This window comes from Rhinopithecus roxellana, chromosome 1, assembly GCF_007565055.1.
Source record: "Rhinopithecus roxellana isolate Shanxi Qingling chromosome 1, ASM756505v1, whole genome shotgun sequence".
NCBI lineage: Eukaryota > Metazoa > Chordata > Mammalia > Primates > Cercopithecidae > Rhinopithecus > Rhinopithecus roxellana.
The window spans coordinates 104,798,337-104,820,539 of NC_044549.1; the positions used below are offsets into that span (position 1 = coordinate 104,798,337).

General features: G+C 34.4%; 1 protein-coding gene across 3 annotated transcripts in view; it reads right to left on the reverse strand.

Moving 5' to 3' along the window:
• The window catches only part of MBNL1 (muscleblind like splicing regulator 1), a 266,635-nt gene that overhangs the window by 220,263 nt on the left and 24,169 nt on the right, over positions 1 to 22,203 (reverse strand). For all 3 annotated transcript variants that reach the window (XM_030928573.1, XM_030928607.1, XM_030928657.1), the window contains exon 2: positions 2,392 to 2,509. The gene's annotated coding sequence lies outside the window, so the exon portion shown is untranslated. The remainder of the gene's footprint in view (positions 1 to 2,391; positions 2,510 to 22,203) is intronic.

The following is a 22,203-nucleotide window of genomic DNA, read 5'->3' on the forward strand; positions in this document are numbered from 1 at the left end:
ATCCATTTAACTGTGAGATTAGCAGCATCAACCCTGGAACCAATAGTTTAATAGATCCCCAAGAAGATCATCCACTTCACACAATCAAACTATGTCTTATTAAGACAGAGACCAAATTTCACAGTACTATATACAGCAGTCATCCGGCCTCAACTTTTATTAGATTCAATGAAAACTTATTAGATAATTATGTCACATAAACATAATCTACTAAAACATAGTAAAATATATATCTACAGCTCAGAAGTAAAAATTATATTTTGCAATAATAATTTATGTATCATATTTATTTATGATGAATAAACAATAATATTAAATATTTAATATTTGTTAATATTAATTTACTATTAATATTATCATGGAAACTCAGACGAGCACTTTTTTTTCTTATGTAAAGATAATTTTCTCAAAGAGAAAACAACTTAAAAACTTATTTTCCGTAATCTAGAACTAGGATGTTCATTCAGACTTTATTAATTCTTGACAACAACAGCAACAACAAATCTGTCTTGCCAGAAAAATAGTATCTTCTCTGGTGCTTTAGCCTTCATTTACTGTTCTGAATTACACTTATGACCAACTTATATTGTAATTACCTTGGGCTATGTCTCCTTGTGATTGTTAGCCATTATTTAGTATATAACCATACTACATACAACACTTAATAGCTCATGATATCAAAATATCTTATAGTTAAAATTGTGGACATTTGAACTTCTGATAGAAGTAGTTGTGTTTATTTTTAAATTTTCTGTGTTTTTATATTTTTACAGACAGAATCTGGCTCTGTCACTTAGGCTGGAGTGTAGTGGTGCAATTAGAGCTCACTGCAGCCTTGATCTTCTGACTTAAGCCATTCTCTTGCCTCAGCCTCCAAAGTAGCTGGGACTACAGGCTTGATCCACCAGACCTGACAAGCAGTTGTGTTTAATTAGTGTGTGATAAAGATGAAGACATACAATTGTAACGGATTTCTCATAACCATCAACTTAATATTAAAATTTTCATCAAGTTAATATGTTAAATTTGATTCAACAGTTCACCTCTGAGTTTGTAACACTAACAGTCTGCTTTCCTTTCCCCTACAATAAAAAGACAGCAACTATTGATATAGTGCATGAAAATAGGTAAAACAAACAAGCAAACAAAAAACCAACTAGGTACTAGGTAACATACTAGACCCAGTATAACAGCACCATTTACCAAAATTTATTGAAAATTAAATCTATTAATTGATGGGATAATGTGGACTTTCTTTTTGGAAGGCATGAGATTGACCTAATTTTTTTCAAACCAAATTAAGACAGCTTCAAATACGTCTTGGGATATTTACACTTACCAAATCTCACATGATAAATGTGTGATGTATGAAACCTTCTCAAAATGATTCAGTTATGAAAATGCTCAGAGGCAAACTCTTCAAACTTCCATATGTATATATAGCCAGAGTAGTTCACTTAAACTGATTTTTCTTTTCAAAGCTGTATTAAACGCTCTTTAATGTTTTTACCAAAGTATAAAGAAACCAACAGCTTTTAAAAGGAAGATTTAAAAATTGCTATATTATGAATACAATTGTATTAAATACACTTAATATGTGTAGGTATTATTCTAGATTAGTGCAAATGAGAATAAAAGTTTCTAGGATCCAGATTATTTTAGAATTTCACTAATAAGATCAGTTTCAGTTTAGCTTGATTTCCAATTATCAATCCAAATATCTTTGTTCTCATTCTTACTATATTTTAAGCATTATAAATACAAATTAAACTTATTTAGAAAACAATAAATTTTAAAAATTAGATTTGCATATTTCATTTAAATTTTTAAATCATGCTGTCTACACTACAAATTAATTTTTCTACACAAATATTATGAAGCGATATAAAAATAATACTGAAATGTCATATTTTAAATGATATAATATATTTTCACAGTGGGTAAAAACAAATGTAAGAATGCTTTTTTTCTGGAAAGTGCTCAACTAATAATATGCAAAATGAACAAAAGTGTATCTGTGAGAGAATATTAGAAATAATCTAGAGCTGGGGAAGAAGAAAAGTTATCAAATTTGTTAATAATCCAAATGTTTCCTCAGCACTAAATTGTGTGCAAAATTACACATACACAAGAATGATAACGTTTTATTTTGCAGGTAAAATAATTTGGAGATCAATGAAAACTTTAAATTTGTCCAGGTTTTTAAAAGCTTGTATATGAAGTTGAAGCTTTGTCAATTTATTAAACCTTTTATTTAAAATGTCGGTTACTTACTTGAAAGAGGTATCAGGTTTATCTAATCTACACTGTAATCTGGTCAGCATTTAAATTGTTGCTATGTAAATAGCAATCCAAATAATAAAATGAAAAATAGCAAATAACTGTTCTTACCTCAATGTTGTTATAGTTGCTTGTTAAGCTGTTTCAAGGGTTGAGACAAACTACCACCATGTCAAAGATCTCCGTTCTCTGCTCAACTCTCTTCTCTAGTTACATTTTTTTTCTTCCTCTGCAAAAGGATAGTCCACCAAAAGAGGAAGTTATGAAATAACAGTCATTATGCTTTATCCATTTTATGGGGCATGGAAAATTATTCATGAAGCTCACACTTGAAATCACAGCAACAGGCTATAATTGGTGCCTGTACACATATATAATTAAAGTATACACATGTTTATATGTGTCAAAGTTTTGAAAAGTTAAGCTATTGAAACCTATAGTTGGCCTGGCGCAGTGGCTCATGCCTGTAATCCCAGCACTTTGGGAGGCTGAAGCGGGTGGACTACCTGAGGTCAGGAGTTCAAGACCAGCCTGGCCAACATGGTGAAAGTCTGTCTCTACTAAAAACACAAAAGTTAGCCTGGCATGGTGGCAGGCGCCTGAATCCCACCTACTCAGGAGACTGAGGCAGGAGAATCGCTTGAACCCAGGAGGAGGAGGTTGCAGTGAGCTGAGATCACGGCCATTGCACTCCAGGCTGGGAGACACAGCGAGACTCCATTTCAAAAAAAAAAAAAAAAAGGAAAGAAAAGAAGTCTATATTTGATTAGGTAGTGCTCGTTTACACAAGGAAACATGCCCTGTGTGGCTCAATGATCACAGATAATACTGCCCTATGCAGAAGAAAACTGTCCCGCTGATATATGGAAATAAACTTGCTTTTATAAGTCTAATTAATTTGAAGTATTTGAAGTATGACCCAAATGCTAATCTGACTACAGGCATCTTATTAAAGGAAGAAACAAAACAAAACAAAAAAACCTCCAGTAAACGGACATTTTCCTGGAATTTGGGTAGTGGTTTTTTACCTACAAGTCTCAAACTTCCTTTCTCATGAATAGTTGCCTGTTACATAGAGATAAAGCACTGCAAAACTGAAACTGTTACACATGAACGTAGACATGATCTTTCACTACTTCAGCCACAAGAGTAAAAAACAGGTGCAGAGGTGTAGATCCTGCAAAACTGAACATTTAGCTGGCTAAGTTTCTTACAGGTTGGAGTAGTAAATGAGAATATTTAAAGGACAGTAAGGACAATGGTTGAAAAAAGACATAAAAAAGTTGATCAAAGCAAATACTACTGCCAACTTCAAATAAAAGGATATATACAAATATATTTATCATCGGTTCAGGTTGCCAGATAATAGAAGCCAATGTGTAGCTTCATTTTTTATGTGTGGCAGTTGCTCCCAACCTCCCTCGCTCATTGGGGAAGAAGGAGATGGATTGCAAGCACAACATAGTAATTATGCAAACCTCCGCATGTTGCAAGAACCACTTTCTGGACTTTAGAAGCTATCATGCTGTCACTGCACCACACTCTTTGCTTTTTACTTAACCTTATGTCCAAAGAGGCATTAAGAGTAATTAGACTGGGCACAGTGGCTCACGCCTGTAATCCCAGCACTTTGGGAGGCCAAGGCGGGTGGATCACTTGAGGTCAGGAGTTCGAGATCAGCCTGGCCAACATGGTGAAACCCCATCTCTACTAAAAAAAATACAAAACTTAGGCAGGCACGTTGGCGGGCCCCTGTAATCCCAGCTACTCAGGAGCCTGAGGCAGGAGAATCCCTTGAACCTTAGAGGCAGAGTTTGCAGTGAGCCCGGATCCTGCCACTGCACTCCAGCCTGGGCGACAGGGTGAGACTCTGTCTCAAAAACAAACAAACAAAGAATAATTAGAAGATGATTAGAAACTAAAATATTTTCCATTTCACCTAAACTCATACTTAATATGAGTTTACAGGAAGTTAAACAAATAAACCAAGTGAAGAAAGCTGCCCCCTCCAGAAGAACACAAAAAAACCCCAACAAAAAACACAAACAAATAAACAAACAAAACCCCAGTGTATCATTGATATAAAAATTTATTTGAATTCTTTTGTGAACTACTTATAAGGAAATTCCTACAGAAAAGTTGTCGATGTGATTAAAATTGCTTAGATTCTATGTGTCTAGACAAATTTTAAATATTATGGTATTGGGGTATCATTATATAAAACACTAGGCTTATCAGTCCCCAAAGACCCAGTCACACTTCTGGAAGCATAGTCCTCAATGTCTGCTGTAATTTTAATGTATATCCTCAATATTTGTGTGCCTTTTGCCTGAATAACAGATGTATATCTCTACTTTTCTTCTTCTCTAATGATCCCTTCCAGGCTGATAAATATGCTCAAGTATCTTCCACATTAAAAATTCCTCCTCTGACTGACTTGTCCTATTACTTTCTTTTCCTTCATCAGAACTTTTTGAGAAAGTTGCCCACATTGACTTGAGCCCTTGTATCTTTTTTGCATGTGTGTATGGTAGAATATATTTGACAAAATTTACCATTTCAACCATTTTTAAATGTACAGTTCAGAGGCATTAAGTCCATTCACATTGTTATGCAACCATGACCACCATCTATCTCCAGAGCTTTCTCATTCTTCTAGACCGAAATTCTGTACCTATTAAACAATAACTGAACATTCCTTCCTGCCCTCAACCTGGCAACCACCATTCTACTTTCTATCTCTATGAATTTGATTACTCTAGGTACTTTATATGAATTCAACCATATGACATTTGTTCATTTATGTCTGGCTTATTTCACTTAGGTTCATCAAAGTTGCAGTACATGTCAGAATTTCCTTCCTCCTTAAAACTGAATAATATTCTATTGTATGTATATACCACATTTGTTTCCTATTTATCAGACAATGGACACTTGAGTTGTTTCTATCTTTGGCTATTGAGAATAATGCTGCTATGAACATGGACATGCAAATACCTGTTTGAATCTTTGCTTTCAATTTTTTTTATATACACCCAGAAGTGGAATTGAATCATACAGTAATTTTATATTTACTTTTTGAGGAACCATCATACTAAGTCCACCTATCTTTCTCATGTTTCTTCCTTCTGCATGGGTTTCCGCTTCCTCCTATTTACCAAGACTCTTGCCAAAATCACCAGTGATCTTGTTACCAAATCCAAAGTCCAAAAGTCCTCTTACTTGACCTGTTTTCAGCACATGCCAGTGTTGACCACTTCCTCCTCCAGGAAATGTTCTCTTTCAGTTCTTGACTTCACTCTCACCTTCTGATTATGTAGCAACTTCTCTGATTTCTTTATGAGTCTTTAACTCTGCTCTTCTAGTAAATGTTGCCACTTCTCAGGATTCTGTCCTGGGCTTGCTCTCCTTACCCCACAATCTCACTATCCTTGCATGGTTTTAATTGGCAAATACTGATTGCTCCCAAATCTCTGTTTCCAACCCAGTTATCTCCCTAGAAAAGTTTTCACCAATGCAAAATATAAAATCATTTTTACCTCCAATGTACAGAGAAGAGTCTGCATAGAGGTCCTAAGATAAGCCTGAATTAATTTTTCAACTCTACTATTATTTAAACTTCAGCCGGTCAGGCAATATTTTTGAGCCCTATTTCCTCACCTGTAAATGGAGACTTAAGTGACCATCTAAGATGGTTACTGGAAGTATAAAACAAAGACTACTTAAACACTTTCTTGTGTTTATAGTATTAAAAATACAGTTAAAGCAAAAGTCCATTCTAATTCCCTCTAACATGATTCTTCTTCCTAGAAGTAAACAATACTATCAGTTTGATGTGCATCTTTGCTTAACTATTTCCTATATAATTACCTGTAAGACACATATGGAGTTAAATAATTTTGCGGGGTTTTAATGTAAATAATATCACACTGCATGTTCTTCACTGTGACTTTTAAAAAACTTAATATAGCTTGAAGATATCTCAAGACATACTTCTGAACTGATTCATATATATCTAATTCCCTCACTGATTGAATTTGTGTTACTCTTCACGGCTAAAAACAATGTGATCAGTTAGTTGAGCATTATAAATGTCCCTTTTAAAAGTATGTACAAGTCTTTGAGGTAGATACAGGAAAGTAGAATTGTTAGGTCAGAAGGCATATACATTTAAAATGTTAATTGTCACTGCCAAATTGCCCAGTCAAAAAAGGTTTGCACCTCCAACATTTCCTGTTTTTTTATGTGATTGCCAGTATTTGCTTTAAACTTTTAAAGATTTGCCAATCAGATGGGCAAGAAAATGGAGTCTTAATATTTTTATTTTGCTTTTCCCTGATTACTGTGGAGATTGAGCACATTTTAATGTTGTATCATCCTTTACAAGTCCAGTTTTGTGAACTACCTGTTAATTCATTCCAAACATTTCTTTTTATTTTATTTTATTTTATTATTTGTTTACCTGATCACCTACTACCAGGACCAAACATTTCTTTATTGCATAATTGTCAGCTTTTTATTAATATGTAGGATTATAAGACAATCCTGTTTCAATGCATTGCAATAATTTTTCTTTTTTGTTGATGGTCCATTCTCCCCATCCTCCATTTCAGGGCTTTTCATGCTGGCTATGCTAACCTCTTGAGATGACCCTAATATTCTTTGATAATGTCTTTGATTTCTGGCACAAGATAGCCAGGTTCATTTTGTGTATTTCTTGCCCCAGAACTGAAATCAGCCATTTCTCTAAAGAACCCTGGTTGCTTTTGGTAGACAGGGATTTTTGAGATCATACTCTAAACCTTGGTAGTACTTATTGCTATTGGGGTTAAACTCAGTCAATAAATTGTTAGTTTCTTCTATGTGCCAAGCAGTACATAATTGAAATAAAAAATATATTTAAAATATATTTAAATTTAAATTTGTTATAAAATATATTTAAGCATGTATCAGGAGTTTATAACATGTATGAACATGTTGCATCATATATTGCATTAGAAATAGTTTACGATTAATATATCTAATACACAAAAATACCTTCTTTTAAAATACAATTTGGGTACTATTTTCTTGTGAAAGGATATTTTGATAAAGGTAACAATATAGTAATAATCACATTTTGCATTTAGAACTTTCAAAAAACACTTCCAAAGAAATTTCAAAAATCATACATATGAGAAAAATATTCAAGTTTTCATATTTCCCATTATTTTCATTCACATTTACCATTTTAATCCTCAATCAGCTTTCTTCTTCTTTTTCTTCTTTTTTTTAAATTTTGCTATTATGCATCTATCACATAGAAGAAAACAAGCATCTGGGCGTATGTCCCTGGAAACAGATTTCAAGTAAAACAGAATAAATATATTCATGGTTTTAACCACTATTTCTTTCCCAAGGCATATTTTCATGGCCACTTTAAAACTACTGAAGTAGCAATATTTCAGCTGCTCTTTTCATAGCTCAGTGGTGACAGAAATATTTCTGGTTCACTGATTTTGTTTTTTACTTATTAAGAGAATGGCTTAAATATTTTAACATTCTTTTTTTGTTTGTTTGTTTGTTTTTGTGCAGTTAAGTAATTGAAAAGGAAAGCATAGTCCGAATTTTTCCAAGTATCTCTGACCCTTAGTTTCCTTATATATGAAAGGGGATGATAATACTAACTCCACTGGGGTACGGTGAGGGTTAACTGAGTATCGTAGGTACAGGGCCAAGAAGACCATGTTTCCTGAGAACGATGGTGATGAGTATTTTCAAATCTAATTTGTGAATGAATAGATGGTAAAAAAATATTCTTCTAATTTGTGAATATATTTATTTGAAAACATAGCAAAGGTTAACAAATCACATCTAGTTGTACATTTATATTACATCGATTATGTTTATTAAGAAAAATGAACTTTAAAAAACTAGGAATATAGGAGATTTATGGAGTGTCATTCATTCAATATTTTGTATCTGCTGTATGTAGGGAGTTACGATAGGGACTGGGAATACAAATGAATTCCAGCTAACTTTGGCTAATGGATGGATCAGCATGATACAGAGAAGAGAGAATTTGGAGTCCTTATTTGTATCTCCTTTATGCTGCCAGGGCGTGATTTTGGAAGTGTCTGTATCCCTCCACCCACAGCCACAGTTACTCTCTGTCTTTCTCAGTCTCAGTGATTAGCTATTACTAGGTTCCAATATGATGGTTCTTCCTTGCCTTTCAGGTCTAGGGGTGGTAACCCAATTAGCAATTCCCACCATTGCTCATCTCTGCCATACCTCATTTACTCCTAATCATGGCAACACCTTTAAATACTCCCTTCATTAAACTACATGAAATCGATCATTTAAAATATACCACTTCAAGTAGACATTGATCAAGTTTTATATTAGTCCTAGTTGGGCACAGTGGTGTGCACCTGTAGTCCTAGCTACTCAGGAAGCTGAAGCAGGGGGATCACTTGGGCCCAGGAGTTCAAGTCCAGCCTGAGCAAGAAAGCAAGGTTCTAAGGGGGAAAAAAGCAGGGTTAAAAAAAATCTACATTAGTCCTGTCATATAATTAAATTATACACTTTAATTTGAAACTGATCTGTTAGAAGGTGTACAGTTTCAGAGGAAGCAGAAAGGAGAATTATAGAACATGTCCTAGGCTAGCCAAATCAAGAATTGGCTGAGAAAATGTAATGATTACATTGACACTTGAGGATGAGTAGGACTTCATGGGTGTTTGAAAAGGGAGGGGGAGGGGACAAATTGGAAAAGGCATGAAAGTCAGCGAAACAGAATCATATTCATGGAGCTACATGTACTATCCTATTTGGGAGGCATAAACTAAAAGGGTTGGGAATGGGGTGGTGAAGAATTACAACAGATGAAGCCAGAGAGAAAGGGGCATCAGAAAATGAAGGGCATTGTAAGGAACAGTGTCTCTTTTTTTGAGACCGAATTTCACTCTTGTCGCCCAGGCTAGAGTGCAATGGCGTGATATTGGCTGATTGCAACCTACGCCTCCTGGGTTCAAGCGATTCTCCTACCTCAGCCTCCTGAGTAGCTGGGTTACAGGTGCCCACCACCACGCCTGGTTAATTTTTGTATTTTTGGTAGAGATGGGGTTTCATCACGTTGGCCAGGCATCTTATACGTCTTCTGAAGAAGAAGAAGAAAAAACTTCTAGTGTGAGCAATCAGGTTTTTTGGGTGTCTGTGCTTTTTCCTACTCATTAATGATTCTCTTTCTTCTGGTGACAGGTTGTCGATTTTTCTCTGAGGAACAGGCCCTTCTTTGGGATCACTGCATGTGAGGTGAGTGACATCAGTTTCCTCCTACACCAACATTGGTGTAAGCATATGACCAATGTCTGGGAAATAAGTTTAATTGTTTTCCTTTGACACAGTGATTGGTTCAAAGAGGAACGTGTGATTCAAGCCAGCCAATAAGACTTACTTATGGAAATTTTAAGCTCTGCTTTTGCTGGAATTGGCTAGCTGTGAGAATTACATAAACCTAAAACTGGGGACTACTGTGAGGAGAAAACCAGCAAAAGAATGAAGCCAACAGAGGAGAAAGCAGACCTGAGGGAAAGTGAGAAGAAGAAGAGAGCTCTGATGACATCATTGGAGTCTGTGACTCCAACTATGCCTAAATCCCTGTTCCTCTTGTTTTCATTAACTAAGTCAATAAATTCTTTCTTTTTTCTATAACCAGTTTGAATTAAACTTCTGTCACTTGCAACCAAAAGTCTTTCATAACAGAGAAAATCTGGAGGAAAGGGTATGTTTTATTTGAAGTGTAGAAGGTCAAGAAAAGCAGGCTTTTCTACTGTCCTTAGACTAGCATTGTCTAAGAAAAACAATGCAAACCATATATATCATTAAAAAAATTGTAGTCTCTACCTTAAAGAGAAAGAGGTGAAATAAATTTTAATAAAATATTTTGTCTAACCCAATATATACAAAAGGTTACCACTGAAATATGAGCAATATAGAAAATCAAAGTTTCCATTTTTAAATTTAAATTTAATTGATTAAAATTAAATATGATTAAAAATTCAGTTCTCAATTATACTAGCCACATTTTAAGTGCTCAGCAACACAGTTCTAGATTGTAGAACCCAGAGTACAAGGTGAGTAGACACTAGTCTGGTTTAAATTAAGCCTGTGGTCAAATTTTAGGGCCTTAGAATGAGGAAGTTCTATTTAAGACAGGGTCTCACTCTGTTGCTCAGGCTGGAGTGCAGTGGCATGATCATAGCTCACTGTAGCCTCAACCTCTCAGGCTCAACCTGTCCTCTTGCCTCTGCCTCCCAAGTAGCTGGGACTACAAGTGTGCAACATCATGCCTGGTTTATTGATTGATTGATTGATTGATTGAGATAGCAGTCTCACTGTGTTGCCCAGGCTGGATATTTGATATTTTTTGAACAAAGAAATAATGGAAGCAAAACAATGCTTTTAGAAAAATAATCTGACAGCTCCAGTGTCTTTAAATCTCTCCTGACATCCCTAAATTAATGCCTTTCTCTATAATCCAATCATGTGGGGTCATAAGGACACATGCCAGGTTCTTCGGAGTTCAGAAATGCTTAGTCATTTAGAGTACAGCAGCCATAGAAATAACTCATGTGGAGCAGGATTCTCTCAAGACCTAGCCCACCCATTCTTTTGTCCCTGATAGGACTTGGTACATCCCCACAGCATTAAGTGGCATTGGCTTTCTGATTTCTGCTTCTAGATCATCAGGCATAGTAGAAGACTGGAGTCAAATGTAAGATGGATGAATGATTAATAATACTTTTTCAAATGTATTCATGAACTAAAAGACCAATTCTGGTTTGAGATGTGTTCAAACAGGAAAACAAAGACTCTTAGAGTCAAGAAAATATACTATCTACTGTCTGCTCCAAAGGAGGAAAGTGTGCTTCATATTGTTCTTGTTCCATCCCAGTTCTTTGGCATATTAGGTACTGAAAAAAAAAATTACTTAATGGAGCTAGTAAATTATGAAATACAAATAATAGTCTTTCTAATCTTCTTGGATAAACAATACAAAATAAAATGAATTCTTTAAACATAGTCTTCCATTTTTAATCTATTTAACATCTTTTAATAACTTTTAAATTAAAATTTTCTAATCACTCCATTTTCTTTCTATTTTTTACAAATGTGAAATTATTTAAAGATACGATCCTTCTTACCTGGAATATTCATTATAATTTTAATCAAATGATGTTGTAAGTTCCAAGAGTCTTTATGTCCCAGCAAATGGATTACATAAACAGAAAACTTTTTTTGTGAGAAACACCCTTTTCTGTAAGAACATTTCAAATTCCTGAGCAGAGGCATTTTACATAGTTAGGCAAACTTCTTTTTTTTTTTTTTTTTTTTTGCCAACTGGATGAGGGCTATGTTTATTATTTCTATAGTGAAACAAAAAAAAGATATGTTTTCTATCAATAGCATGAAACCATTACGAGAGAAGAACATATTTCTAAATGGGGGTCAGGTCAGAAAAAAAGTCCCAAGAGGGAAATTGCTGGGTACTGGCCATGTCTAGCCATGGAGAAGGTAATGCAACAGCCATCAGTGGTGGCCTCAGCAAATGACAGCCCTTGAGATAGCTGCAACCACTTTTACAGCAAGGCTGCCAGGGAACAATGGGGCAATTAGTGTTGGGAGGTCTCATAAAATGCTACATTAGCTTCATTTATTTGCTTTTTCTTTGTAGTTATGGTGAGATACATATTTGCAAATGTGGAATCCACAGTTTGTGGAACTGTTAATCATCAATAAGAGAAGTGGTATTTCTTAGGAAGAATTTAATCTCTGATTTTTGGAGGTAGTGGTCTGCATCAATAGAAATAACTCTTTTTGACATTGAAGACTAGTTCTGACAGTTGATTCCAAGTATAGAGATACCCATTTGATCACTACAGACTGAGCCCTCAATAATCATACTGAACAGCTTTTCAATGTACTCTTTTATAATAAAACATTTTGAAATTAAGCCTTAATGTATCTGTCCTTCCCAAAAGCCAACTACCAGCAATTACACAGCTTTTAGAGAGCTTCAAATGGGTCACATGTTTCACAGTGACTAAAAACTCACAAAAATATCAAAGCTCAAATATTTGGCACACACTAGGGAAACTAAGTCCTTATTTTGTGTTCTTAACTAAATCAGTAGTTTTAAAGGTTTCTTGAAGGTCAGGACATGAAAAACTTTTGCTTTCTGGAAATACTTTTTCTGGAGGTATACATACACAAAAATATGTATGTATATACGTACACTATAGATATAGTTTTTTGGTGGATGGGAGTTGCAGAAGCAATATACAATCATCATAAACGTTTGGAAAATAAAAAAACTATAAGAAAGAAAATAAAGATCATTCTTTATTACAATCAGCTGGAGATTATTACTATTCAATTTTGATGTACATCCTTCCAGATTCACATGTACGTGTATATAAATGCATCACATAAAAATAATGGACCGCATATACAATGGTGTTCCCGTAAGATTAAAATACTGTATTTTCACTGTACCTTTTCCATGTTCACATGTATTTAGATACACAAATCTTTAGCTCGCGTTACAATTGCCTACAGTATTCATGCTGTATACAGTATTCATACAGTAGCATGCTGTACAAGTGTGTAGTCTAGGAGCAATAGGTTATATCGTATAGCCTAAGTGTTTAGTAGGCTATACAGTCTAGGTTTGTGTAAGTACATTCTCTGATGTTCACACAAGACAAAACATCTAACAATGCATTTCTCAGATGGTATCCCCACCATTAAAAGATGCATGACTATATCTATTATCTATCAATCTATAGATACAGATTAGAGAGAGATTATTTTTCAAAAACAGGATTATATAAAAGTACAACAAAATCCTATATAACAGCCTTTCTATTTCTATTACTTACAGACAAGAAATACGCTAGTGACAAAGCTACTATATTTTAGTAACATATAAAATTATTATTCACAGCATCACTTGCAAATGTTTGAACAACAGTTACACATATCCTTTGAAAACATACATAGTCAGGCTACTGAATGATTTCGATGTATGATTTGAAGACCTTTTGTAAAAACTGTGACCTGCAAATGTAAACTACTGATTTAAATCTTTTAGCAACAAGCCAACCTTTTGTGGCTATGCTGATTGCTCTATGTTCAAAGCAAGTTCTATTGCTATAGTTTCTGTAATTATCAACAAAAACACGCAAAATATTTGCTCCAAACCAGAATAGGCCACAACTTGCCTAAGAAACAAGCTTGGAAATCAGTCATTATGTGACTTCAGGAGGTATGTATTAGTGGTTCCTATACTAAAAGTGAATGAAATGCATCAGTAATTTCTTTCCACAAAACCTGGGAAAGTTTCTAAAAAGAGATAAGATCTGGAGGAGGTCATTAGGGAAGGAGCTATAGTACTTAAGGAAGTTAGTTGGGAAAATGAAGATTTCAGGGAGCTATGTAATCAAAATCTCAGACAAATATCCAGTGAACATTGTATTGAGAATCATCAAGAAATCAAAACTCACTAAGGAATTTATGTCAGAAGCTGCAGAATATTTAGAAAATGACCAGTTTGTTTTTAATTAGGAAACAAAATTCTAAATGGAGTTAAGTTCAGAAAGTAATATGACTAACATCTCAGAATGAAAACTTATTCACTCTTGGGTATATCATCATTCAGTATTTTATTCCTTATATAGTTTATTTACAAAACCAAACCTTGAAGTACAAGAAGAGAGGTGGTTGCACTGGGAATATTATAAAAGGGATTGGAAAGGGAAAACACCTTTGTGAGAATAAGTAATATGCAATGCAAATGATACATACTCAACTTTTAGAATAAGTGACTCATTGGGATTATTTACAATGGCAGAGATTCATCAAAGAGGAGACGTTAGCTATGACATGATTTAACATGTTCTAAGCAATTTGGTCTCCACAGTCATTTGATTACAACTCTTCAACTAATTAATTTGAGAAATACAGACAGACTCCAAGTTTTTTTGGGATGTGATCCAAAAGTTTATTTGCATGTTAGTTGTTTGAATTTGCTCTTTCATAATTATAAGGTTATATGATGTTGTTAACTTTCCTGACAGATTCATGAAAGCCTACTTAACAAATAACACAGCAGTCATGATTATCATGTCTTCTAAAAGCCCTCAAAGATCAAACATAGTAAGCAATGATTGTTTTCTCACTTTCTTTTGTTAAATTATTTTTAAAAATTTGTGGGTATATAGTAGGTATGTATATTTATGGGTTATATGAGATGTTTTGATACAAACATGCAATGTGAAATAAGCACATCATGGAGAATGAGAATGCTTCTCAAGCATCTATCCTTTGAGTTACAAACAATCCAATTACACTCTTTAAGTTATTTTAAAATGTACAATTAAGTTATTATTGACTACAGTAACCCTATTGTGGTATCAGATAGCAGGTTTTATTCATTCATTCTTTCTTTCTTTCTTTTTTTTTTTGTACCCATTAACCATCCCTACTTCCCCTCCAACCCCTTACTACCATTCCCTGACCCTGGAACAATCCCATAATCTATTTCCGTAAGTTCAATTGTTTTGGTTTTTAGATCCCACAAATAAGTGAGAACATGTGATGTTTGTCTTTCTATGCCTGGCTTATTTACTTAACATAATGTTAACATAATGTTATGATGAGAAGGAACATAATGATGGGAAAGGACAAGGAAATAAAGATGCCTGAAAAAGAGGAGTTATCTTTCCTAGAGAGGAATGTTAACAATAAATACAGAATTACAGTGTTAAAACATCATCATTATACAACCCCCAAAGTAATATGTAATTTAGACAAGAATATTAGAGATTTGCAAACCAATTGCTGAAAGTTTATTAGAGAACAGAATATTCACACAGTTTTAAAATATCGTAGTAGAGATAACTTTTTTAAATTAGAAAGAGAAAATAGACCTTTATAATGAAGAGATCTTGAGATCACTCCATTAATTGAATGATGTCATTCTTTTATATGAATGAATAGTACTCTGTTGTGTATATGTACCACATTTGCTTTATCCATTCATCTGTTGATGGACACTTAGGTGCTTCCAAATTTTAGCTATTGTACGCAGTACTGCAACAAACATGGGAGGCAGATATCTCTTTGATATACTGATTTCCTTTCTTTGGGGTATATATCCAGCAGTGGGATTGCTGGATCATATTGTAGCTCAATTGTTAGCTCAACTTCCACACTGTTCCCTATAGTGGTTGTGCTAATTTACATTTCCACCAACAGTGTATGAGGGTTCCCTTTTCTTTGCATCCTCTCGAGCATTTGTTATTGCCTGTCTTTTGTATGTAACGCATTTTAACTGAGCTAATATTTCATTGTGGTTTTGATTTGCATTTCTCTGATGATCAGTGATGTTGAACACCTTTTCATATGTCTATTTGCCATTTGTACGTCTTCTTTCTTTTTTCCAAGGTTTTATCTCAGCTTTTGTTTTTTCCTTTAAGTTCTGGGATACATGTGCAGAACATGCAGGTTTGTTACATAGGTATACACACGCCGTGGTGGATTCCTGCACCCATCAATCCATCATCTACATTAAGTATTTCTCCTAATGCTATCCCTCCCCTAGCCTCCAACTCCCTGACAGGCCCCAGTGTGTGATGTTCCCCTCCCTGTGTCCACGTGTTCTCGTTGTTCAGCTCCCACTTATGAGTGAAAACATGCGGTGTTTGGTTTTCTGTTCCTGTGTTAGTTTGCTGAGAATGATTTCCAGCTTCATCCATGTCCCTGCAAAGGACATGAACTCATCCTTTCTGATGGCTACAGAGTATTCCATGGTGTATATGTGCTACATAGACTTGGAACCAACCCCAATGCCCATCAATCTATGTCTTCTTTTGAGAAACGTTTATTAACATTTTTGACTATTTTTTGATCAGGTAATCAGATTTTTTCCTTTGGAGTTGTTTGAGCTCCTTATATATTCTGGTTATTTATCCATTGTCAGATGGGTAGTTTGCAAATAGTTCCTCCCATACTGTGGGTTGTCTCTTCACTTTGTTGATTATATCCTTTGCTGTGCAGAAGCTTTTTCACTTGATGTGATCTCATTTGTCCATTTTTGCTTTGATTGCCTGTGCTTGTGGAGTATTGCTCAGTAAATCTTTGCTCAAACTAATGTTTTCTTGTAGTTTCACAGTTTGAGGTCCTAGATTTAAGTCTTTAATCCACTTTGATTTGATTTTTGTATATGGCAAGAGACATGGGGTCTAATTTCATTCTCCACATATGGATATCCAGTTTTTCCAGTACCATTTATTGAAAAGACTGTCTTTTCCCCAGTAATGACTGCTATTTTTGTTAGGTGTGATAATGGTATGGTGGTGATTTTTCTTAAAAAATTAGTTTGCCACAGTTTTATTTTATTTTATTTACAAATATATAGTTTTATTACAATTCTGTTAGTTTTCTATAGTTTTCAAATTACCATAAATTTAGGAACTTGAAAAAATTCAAATTTATTATCTCCACTTTCTATGGATCAAGAATCTTGCCTGAGTTCTCTTATCAGGATCTTAAACTGCTGAAAACAAGGCAACAATAGGGGTTGCTACTTCTATCTGAGGATTAGGGTCCAATTTCATATAGGGTGTGGACAAAATTCAGTTCTCTATGCTTTTAGGACTGAAGTTCTCATTTTCTTACTTGCTGTTGACCAGAGCGGCTCTCAGCTCCTAGAGGACTCATTCGTTGCCACGTGACGCCCTCTATCTTCAAGCTATTAATAGTAATGGAGAATGTCTTGCATATTGAATCCCCCTTATGTGTTAAATCTCTGACTTTCTCTGACTCTGAACTCTAGACTGAGATTTAAAGAGCTCATATGATTAGGCCAGGCCGACCCAGATTATCTTCCTACATTAAGGTCAATTGACTGAGGTTCTTAATTACTTTTGCAAAATCCTTTAGAGCAGTGCCTAGGTTAGTGTTTGACTGAATAAATGGGATAACGTGTGTGTACTCTAGGGTCCAGGAATCTAGGGGGAGTGTCTTGGAATTCTGCATACCACAAACCCTATCAGTTTAATAAATACTGATATATATAAGAATAGAATGATATCATGCATAGGATTTTCCTTAGACAACAAAAAATAGAGTGAAAAATAGATCCAATAAAATTGGCAACATGTTAAAAGTTCTTGAAATTGAATGATGGGTATTTGAGGGTTGATTTTACTATTTTACTGCTTTTCTTATTTTTGAAATTGTCCACTAAAAGTATAAATAAATAATCTGTCCCTCAGCCTTAATCCTACCATCTAAACTTTGGTTTCATTAAGCTGTGTCGTGGTTGACTCTAAACCCTTTCTTCTGGACCTCTCGTGCCCAGTCATTCCTCAGTCCTTCAGAGCCACGAGGACCCGGGAGTCATGAAGCCACGAGAGCCCTTCAGAGCCATTGGGACTGAGTGGCTTTCAAGGCATGTCTGAAATGGCTAGGATGGTAGATGTTGACGCATGGATGAAGACTAGAGCATTTGCCATGTTAAAAGTGAGGAGTGAGACAGGGCTCTCTGGGAAAGGAGACAGTTGTGCTGAAGTGATCCTTGACAATGATGGGAAGGGACAAGGAAATAAAGATGTCTGAAAAAGAGGAGCTGTCTTTCCTAGAGAGGAATGTTAACAATAAATACAGAATTACAGAGTTAAAACATCATCATTATACAACCCCCAAAGTAATATGTAACTTAGACAAGAATATCAGAAATTTGCAAACCACTTGGTGAAAGTTTATTAGAGAACAGAATATTCACACAGTTTAAAAATTTCATATCACAGATAACTTTTTTAAATTACAAAAGGAAAATAGACCTTATAATGAAGAGACCTTGAGATCACTCCATTAATTGAGTGATATAATTTAGGATCACCAATAGTGAGACAATATAACTTTATGTGATTCATCATTGACGCAATAAGAACTATCTAGTGTCACCTAACTGCCTAATATTTGTGCCAAAAATGTCAACTTGAATCTGGTCATAAAGAAACAAACAAATCCAAATAGAGGCATTGTGTAAGACAAGTGGCTTGGACTCTCACAAAATTAAGCATCATTAAAATAAAAAACTAAAAAGCATAGGAATTGTTTTAAATTAAAAGATTCCAATGATTCTTAACCAAATGTAATGAATGAGCTTTGATTGAATCCCAGTATAAAGAAAAAAAAACATTATAAAAGATCTGTTGGAGACAAAAATCTGAACATGAATGATACATTAGATGTTATAACTGAATTACACTAAGTAATTTTGGAGGTAATAATAGCAATGTGCTTTTGTAGGACAATGTCCTACTTAGCAGGTATATTTTAAAACATTAGATGTGAAGTATCATGATGTTTAACAGCAAGTAATTAAAAATTCAACATATATACATATGCACATATGTATGTGTGAGGAAAAGAGAACAAAGAAATTTGCCAAAATGTTATCAAATGGTGAAGATTATATGGTTGTTCATTATACTATTACTTCAACTGTTCTATAGGTTTAAAATTTTAAATGCAAAAAAAAAAAAAAAAAAAAATCACCAAACCTTTCTTGACTTTACCTTTACATTTGTAAAATGAGGGAGTTTAAAATAAATTACCTCTAAGTTGTTGATTATTTGATTGCATGTAAACTGGAACAAAGGAGAAAGCAACAGTTGAGTTAGTTAAGAACTTAATAGAATACACTAGAAGGATAACAAATGTGATGCTAATGACATGGGCAGTTAATTTAAAAAAAATTTGGTCAGGCATAGTGGCTCATGAATGTAATCCCAGCAGTTTGGAAGGTTGAGGCAGGAAGATGGCTTGAGGCCAGGAATTTGAGACCAGCCTGGGCAATATAGTGAGACCTCATCTCTATAAAAAATTAAAAAATTAGCTGGGTGTGGTGGCTCCTGTCTGTAGTCCTAGCTACTCGAGAGGCTGAAACAAAGGATCACTTGAGACCAGGAGTTTGAGGTTGCAGTGAGCTGGAATGATTGCACCACTACCCTCTAGCCCGGTGTCAGAGTAAGACCTTGTCTCAAACAAACAAACAAACAAGCAATTCTGTAAATAGCACATAGTTCTTTGCCTTGCACGTAATTAACTTTGGATTACTGTTTCTTGATAAAGTTCAGTAAAACACTTGGGGATTCTTTCAAAATTTTGTAAAATCTCCTTAAATATAACTAGAAACCCAAATTATTTCCACTTTAGAAATAATAGTTACATACCTGATTGACATATACAAAGAGGCTTATTCATTTCAAATTCATAGCATATTATTGAAAAAAATACAAATTTATAAAAGTCAAATATAATAAACACATTTCAAAACTACAGACAATTTGTACATATGATATATCATTTACCACACATATTTTATATTTGATATTATATTATTACAATTTTCATATTATTTATGTTGTCATATTCATCATTTTATGTTATCATATTTGTATACATATTATTCAAGTGGTAAGCAGAATATTATCTACTTTAACTTCTTTCTTTTTCTTTTTTTAGATTTTTAATGTGGTTGCTGAAAATTTTATTTTATTTTATTTATTTTTCTTTTTTATCATACTTTAACTTCTAGGGTACATGCGCACAATGTGCAGGTTTGTTACATATGTATACATGTGCCATGTTGGTGTGCTGCACCTCTAACTTCTTAAGAAAGCAGTTTTTTCATTCAAAAGACTAAATACCCTGGTTCTTCAGCATATATAGCAAATTGGAAAAATTAACAATTCCCGATTGGTGAGCATTGATTAAAATTATATCTCATAAAGTTACATTTGCTATTAGGTAGCAAGATTGAGAAAGAGAAATATTTTAAAGCATGCTTTCCATGCAAGAATCTCAACTGTTTTAATTGAAAATTCCAAAACCATTACACAGAGAACCTGAAAAAAACCGTACTGAATTGTTGGTGAATTATGCTCTTTCTCCATGGTGACATAAAGTATTGTTTGGAAAAGATAACAGTAAAGAACATTCTCCATCAGTTAGTAAAACATATCAAGATATATTTCTTAAATGATTTCCTGCCTTTATTGCAAATATTAATTAATTATTTTATGAATAAATAATTTGACATCCCGTATTCCTTTATTGGTTTATTTATATTGTTGTTGTTGTTTTTTGAGACAGAGTCTCACTCCATCACCCAGGCTAGAGTGCAGTGGCACGATCTCGGCTCACTGCAACCTCTGCCTCCTGTGATCAAGTGATTCTCCTGCCTCAGCATCCTGAGTAGCTGGGATTACAGGCATGTGCCGCCACATCAAGCTAATTTTTGTATTTTTAGTAGAGATGGAGTTTCACCATCTTGGCCAGGGTGGTCTCGAACCCCTGACCTCAAGTAATCCACCCGCTTCGGCCTCTCAAAGTGCTGGAATTACAGGCGTGAGCCACCGCACCTGGCCTTATATTGGATAATTTTATTAACATTGTTATATCTCTAAATTTATCATAATTTTCTGTTTAAAATTGTTTTCAAATAGAAAAAAAACTGAAGAAAATCAACTTTAGTTGAGATTTTGTTTACTCACATTTTAGTATCTAGTTAAAAATAAAAGCACAATTGACAAAATAGAATATGATATACCCTGGTAAAATTTTGACTATGACATTAATGTTAAAAAATTTGTCCAGAATATATTTTTTAAAAAGAAAAAGAAATACATTCTTAAAATGAAAATAGTATTTGCTTCCTATTTAAACTCTCATAGATTCTCGAGAACTAATCTGAGCATCTTCCAGTATGATCTCATAGTGTATCCAGATGTTTTTGCAAAGTGAGATCATCACAATCCACAGACCTAAGCACCAATTTTGTCCTTTTGTCTTTCTTCAGCTAAAACTTAGTTTTTTCTCCTTTGAAACATTTGCGATGGTTAATTTTATGTGTCAACTTGAGTGGGCTAAGGAATGCTCAGATAGCTGGTAAAACATTATTTCAGGGTGTGTCTGTGAGGGTGTTTCCAGAAGAGTTTAGCATTTAAACACTTCCAACTCCAAAAGGCAGGAGACTGAGCCCAAAGTCCACCACTGTGAAATATATCCATGTAACAAACCTGCACATGTACTGCCTGAATCTATACAAATTTAAAAATAGATAAATAAATAAATTCCACTTTGTTGTGTACTAATAGTGTCTTATCTTCACATCACAGTGGATATTAGACTGGTGATGGCTGTACTTTGACCTAATATAATTTGCATTCCCCATATCACTTAGCACAGCAATATTTATAATTACACATACATACACACACACACACACACACACACAGCACTCACAGGCATTTGATGAATGAGTGATTCAGTGTATGAACTATTCTACTTTTTAGTAGATGTTACAGATTTTAGTATCATGTTTCTGCCCATTGCTCTCTTTTTCAAATGTTTAAGTTACTAAATTTCAAAGTTTGCCAAATTTAGCAATTTTTACTATGAAAGCATTACCCCCTTGTTCATATTAACAGAATATGTTTAACACTGCTTAACTAAACAATCAGGAATAAATATTAATTCTACCGTGTCTGCTCATAGGCCGAATTCACATCTTTGGCTGATTTACTTGCATCTGTTTTATTTTAGCTTGGTCAAGAAAACAATACCATCTTTAACTGTATTACGAAAGACTAGAAATGTGACTGAATCAATGTACTATCATCCATTGTAATAGTGTTTTCAAAAGGGGTATTGTTACAAGGAAGTCCTACAACTAACTACAAAGGGGGTGGGAAAGTGTTGGTGCCTCTCTGCACAGTGCTTCACAGCTCTCCAATTCACGGATGTCATGTTGAAGCAAAATTCTTTCTAAGACCCAAACTCTTTCCAGGCAAGTTTCCAAATGGT